The sequence below is a fragment of the Fukomys damarensis genome, unplaced genomic scaffold, assembly GCF_012274545.1.
Source record: "Fukomys damarensis isolate Sample0158 unplaced genomic scaffold, DMR_v1.0_HiC HiC_scaffold_14, whole genome shotgun sequence".
Lineage (NCBI taxonomy): Eukaryota > Metazoa > Chordata > Mammalia > Rodentia > Bathyergidae > Fukomys > Fukomys damarensis.
In genome coordinates, this window is record NW_022900926.1 from 61,663,201 (window position 1) to 61,669,480 (window position 6,280).

Here is a 6,280-nt window from a genome sequence, read left to right on the forward strand (position 1 = left end):
TCCAAAACCCTTGATTGTTTTGTGAGCCCAGTAATGAAGAATTTAAGATGATTGTCTTAGCCCCTTCTGCTGATACATTGTTAGGGCACGTTTAGGTTATGAACTCATGTTTCTTGGGCTTTTCATGGTTTTCCACCCAGAGCACCTAGTATGAGTGCCCCACCGAGCGTGCAGCGCAGTCAGCTAAAGCTGAGGCGGTGAAGCAGGCTCAAGTCAGCTCATACTCTGATGGCTCCCGGAATTCTCCAATCAGAGCTTCTCTGGGTCCTTCCGCCAAGGCGAGCTGTTGGGTCAAGGGCTGCGTCACATGTCAGCCTATACCCAGGACTGCATGCCCAGCGGTCTGTAGATGAGAAGGTGTCCTTGAAAACTGCCCTCCAGTTACCTGTGACAGATGCAGCTTGAGGAGTTTGATCTCCCACTAAGGGAGACTGTGGAGCCTGCTTGTCTCCCGTGCCATTTACTGAGCTAATGCCTAAGTGGAAACCCACACATTCTCGGGGAGAAGCCTGACAGTGTGGTGTCCAATAAGTCACACATATGTATATGGACACATGCATGCACATGCACACGCATGCACTGAAGTTTATGAAAGATATGAGATAAGCTCATTTCTCACGGAACAACAGACACCAGGATTGTTAATGCTAAGTGTCCTGACAGATTTGTAGAATGTAGCTCTTCTTGTGATATAGGTACAGTGTGAAAACAACTGAATAAGATATTAACAAACACAAGAAATAGAAAACAGATACAAAAGGAGAATTTACTGAGTCCTTAATGAATGCATTATTTATATAGACTTTTTTCTTTTATGAAAATTTATGGATTCAAACTTTTCCCTGAATGAGAAAGTGATGTATAGTAAGTGGTGTGGCTAACAAAATTCCAGGCATTTCTATAAACACCTGCATTTTTCCCTTATTGAATGAAATGTTCCTTGGTGTGCCCCAGGCTTCTGGGTACAGGCAGGAGAAGTAGGTGCACGCTTCACCATCAGAAGAACTGAGTTCAAATGCCATTCTGGCACTTGGCTGGTCTTAACATGTATGTGCAAAGCGGAACAATGACTGCTTACAGAGAGTCCTAAAAGGTTATTTAAAAAGAAGTACATGTGAAAAAGTTTCACGCAATGTAAAGTAGTAGAGAAATGTTACTCCATTTTTGCATTTCTTTTCTTAAAGTCAGCCTTTAAAATTGATAGGCTTTTAAATTTTTATAGGCCTAGCTCATACAAGTATTGTGTTTAAGCATGGTGTTTTCTAAAGCCACAGATAGTGGAGCTCTGTGCTGTAGCCTCTTACTGAAGAAGTCGAACAGTTTCTATGGTGACTGGTTGGGGTCAATGTCAAATGACCACAAACCGCTCTAAGCCCTGCAGGCAAACACCTCTGCCGCTCCTCCCAATGAGAAGTAGCACCTGCACTTTCACCTTTTAACCTGGATTCAGATATGTTATCTGCTGTAGCTGATGGGGGTTAGAAAACAAGGTACATGTGGACACTTGAAAAGGCTTGCACATGGGGACCCACCACCCTCTGCTACCTGGAACGCTCATGAACAAGCCTGGGCTGGTCTGCCGGGTAATGCCTTGGAAGAGAGGCCCCAGCCATGCCAGTCTTCCAAGCCACCCCAGCAAGTCCCTGGATGTACACTGGGTGAGGTCACCCTTGACCATTTGTCCCCAACTAAGTCAGCTCCCAGAAGTATCGGAAAAAATTAACACTGTTTTTTTAAACTACTGAAGTTTGAGTTACTTGATTTGCAGCAAAGATTTATTGATATATCCACCTAAAGTTGTTCCCTTAGCTATGGAAGTTTCTAGAAGCAAGTCTTCAGTGGCTTATTTAGGGAATAGCTATGTCTATCTTGAAGACATCAAACCACTATCCAGTCATCCGTGTCACCTGTGGGGAATAGGTTTCAGGGCCCCACCAATGCTAAAATTCACAGGTGTTTAATTCTCTTACATAAAGACCATAGTATTTGCATATAACCTACCTATATCCTCCTTGCATACTTTAAACCACCTCTATATTATGTATCATATGTAATGTAGATGTAAGGCATCCAAGGATGATGTAGGAAGCCATTTTGTTTGTTTTTCAACTCCAATGCTTAGGAACACTGCACTTTTGGACTCCATTGCAGAGATTGAAAAGACCGTAAGACCACAGTTCAGAAGAAAACTGTAGAGCTAAGTGATCGAAAAAATGCTTCCTCTTGACACAGGTGTATTAGCCCACAATGATCTTTTGCAAAGTACTGACTGTCCTATAAGAGAGTTAATTACCCAGTGCGCTTAATTGTAAAGCAGGTGGTGTGTGACCACACTGAAAGGATGAAGGGCTTCCATTTAAAGGAAGCACGTAAAAGGGTCAGTTAAAAAACAAAATCCTGGAAGTAAATGGAAAACAAGAGAAATTCTTACAGAACGCAGGGGAATGGGGCAAAGAAATTAAGATGAGAATTAAAGAAAAAAGAGATGTAGAGGACCTTGACCAGGAGATATAATCTATGTGTACTAAGAATACCTGAAAGTGAGGACAAAACAAAGGAAACTGAAACAATAATTATAGAACTAATTGATGAAAACTTTCTAGAGTTGGAGAACAAAGTAGGCCTGCAAATAAAGAGGGCTCACAGCATACCTTTAAATTTTAATGAGAAGGCCAGGAACGGTGGTGCATGCCTGTGACCCAAGTACTAAGTGGGTGAGGCAGGGGGATCACTGCAAGTTTGAGGCCAGCCTGGGTTACATAGTGAATGCAAGGCCAGCCTGAACTACATAGCAAGGCCCTGTCAAAGAAGGAGGAAGAGGAGGAGGACAAGGGGGTTGGCAAGACAGCAACAACTAGACATATCCAGTCTAGTATCTATCAGAGAAAGCAGGTTTCCTATAAAGGGGCAAAAGTCAGACTGACCTCAGATTTTCTCCTACAATTTTAAGTGTCAGAAAACAATGGAACAACATTTACAGAGTTTTAAGGAAAATATTTTGAACCAAGAATTATAGACCCTGCCCTGTTAGTATTCGTGTATGAAGGCAGCTAGAAGATATTCTCAGATGCCAAGGGGTTAAGGAAGTGCAGCAACCAAGAACCTTTTCTGAAAAGTTTGCTGAATGGTTTCCTGCAACCAGGAAAAATGGAGAGTAGGAAGAGAGGTGCATACAAGATTTGATTGTTAAAACTAGTTAAGGACATAAAGTCATAAATTGTTACATGTAGGATAATAAACCTAAATGCAAGTAGATTTGTAAGCTAGATCTAAAACTCTCAGTTTATGTAGTTTTAGAGTGCCAGAATGTATGCCAAATAATCAATGTAAATGAATAGTGATTTAATTCTGCCAAGTAACATTATCAAGATGCATACCATTAAGCCAAAGGTGTGTTAAATAAAAGTGCTTTGTCACTGTGGGCAAGACAAACACAGGAAAGACATACTAACAGTGCACCCAACGAAACTGGAAAATGGTGCAGTTTTAATTCTTTTTTAAAAAAACAAACAAGTTAATAATGTTAATACTAACATGCAGGAGAGAATTTCCCAAGCACTGGTCGGAGAGGGGTGGATGTTTGAAGTACTGGTTGAGAAACCCAGCAATTACTGCATTGAATGGTTGTTCTCTTAAGGCAATTTGTCACTGAGTTGCAGACAAAAAACAGGTTATATACATTCTGAGTTTCTGGAATGGAAAACCCAAGAAAAAGCAGCAGAAGAAAAATACCAAGAAATATTAAAATTTGCATAAAAGATATTGACAGAGATAGAGGGGAATTACATTCATAAAACTGGTTAAATTCCCAATTAATAAGATCCAAATTGAGTTTTAAAAAATTAGTCTCTAATTTGAGATACTCACATTTGTATAAAACAAATAAAACGGGGTTTAAAGGTAATGGAAACTCTTTAGGTCATGGAAGTGGAGAGGAACATTTTGTTAGGCAAAAACAAAAATGTTTCAAGAAATTCCACATTTAAGAGATGATGTGGCACTCCCATGCGAGATTTCTGTTCCATATCTTCACGTGAATGGTAGTTTGCCTGCTGTAAACTGATATAATGCATATACTTTAAAACACATTCAAAATTAGTGACTGATGCACTTAAAATTCATCAAGTAGTCCTTCAATTAAAGAGAATGTACTTAGCAAAGAACCCTAAAAATGTAAATGTTACATGAATCATTGTTATACTCTTGAGTGAATAATGACAAGAAAAAAAAAATCTATATATGATCATTACGGATGTTTCTTGTAATTGGCTGAATTCATTGCTGTGGAACTCATGGATACAGAGGACTGGCTATGATGTTGTGCAATTATTTTATCTGAAAATGTTACTCAACTAATGGAACCAACTGCCTAAGCAGACCTTACACCTTAGTGTTCCTAAAGGTGGCCCAGGAAGTGAAGAGTTTTGGTAAAGTTGTTAAATGCTAACTTTAGAAATTTTATCAGAGGCCCCTTAACCACCATTTCTGTTCAACCAAACCCCAAAACTGATACTTTATCCTGCCACCCCACCCTCCTCACCTCCCCCTGCCCCTGCACAGCGAAGTTAGGTCTACTTCCTTCCACCGTCACTGTCCTCTTTCTCAGTTACCTAAGGATGGATGTTGGAAGAGGCACTTAAGGATTGTTTATTTCACAAAATAAAGCCTAAGCTATACATACATGGGTCGTGATCAGAATTGTGGCAAAGCTTTAAGATTTTGTGAATAAATTCAGTGTAACAAATATACCCCATGATAACTCCATGAAAAACTCAAAAGAGAAACAATAATTGCCGAATCGACCAAATAGAAAACATGGTTATAGTAACCAGAAAACCCTAACATAATGAACTGATAGTACTGTATTTCCAGAGATATAATTTATGTAAATATAATATATTGTAACATAATTTAGACTGCACTAAAAAGAAATACACAGTGAACTTTTTAAAAATCACACAAGCTTCTACAAACCTCCTCAATGAAATAAAAAATAAGGGATATCTGTTCATGCAAGGACACAAAGACAGCAAAAATATTTACCATAAGAGGCATACTTTCATCTGGCCTGAAATGTGATATAACTAAGAGGATATGGTCGTGAATTAGACCATTCCTCTTGTCCAGTTAGTAACTATCAAAATTAAACTGACCTGGATTAAGTTCCCCAAATTAAACTTACATTAATCGGGTTATAATGGTGAATAAATAATCAGGCACCTAAGGTTTTAGTACAGATCAGTAAAGTTTTATTGTGCTTTATGGACTTACATAAATCATTATGCTGTCCTAACACTCCAGATCAAAAGTTACTGAAAACATAACTGGACCACTGTACAAAACTCTCTGAGTAGAGTTTACTTACTGGATAAAGGAAATCATAGAGTCCCTGATGAGAACTGGGTTCTCCCTTGGCCTGAATGTTCACGTCCTTCTGGAATCCATCTGTGGAGACCTGCCCTTCCAGGCCATGGTAGGGCAGGGAGGGCCTCTGGGGTAATTAGGGCACAGCTGGGATTAGGGCCTTTTATAGAAGAGGCTCAAGGGACCTTTCACCCCTTAGCCAAGAGAGGACACATCAGGAAACCACCACCCGTGAGATGCGTGCCCTCACCAAGCAGAAAATATACCGGCAGCTCAGTCTTACCTGTCCCGCCTCCAAAACTATGAGCAATAAATGTCTCGTTTGTAAGTTACCCACTCGGGGACTTTTGCTGCAGCAGTTCAAATGGACTAAGGTTCCAAAGGTTTATTTTGAAAGCTTTTAAATTGGACCACATGTTTCATTATAAATGATAGGCAGTTTGCTGATGAGTTCCCAAAGAGTCATTTATTCCTTTATGTATAGTTCATTCTTATTAACATTTCCACTACCACACAGAACATGGAAGCTTTTCAGGAGGAAAAGAGGGTCCAGGTCTGGTGGACTTGCTGAGCACCCCCTGGTCCAGTCAGTTCTCAATCTGCAAACCCTGTCATGCCACCAAGCTGCCGTGAGGGTACCCACTGTGATGTCCAACCTTTCCCATTGGCTACTCCTCTCCCTACACACACACACACACACACACACACACACACACATGCACACACACTGTGCCTGGCAATCACTAATACAGACTTCAGAGCTTAATTCAAATACCTCAGTGCCACTATGGGCCTTCCTGGCTCTTTGGAGTTGGATTAGTTATTCAACTAATGTGCATGAGTATACATTCAGACTATTTCCATCACGACACCTAAGAAACTGTAATTCATGTATTTCTGCATTTTCCTGACTGGA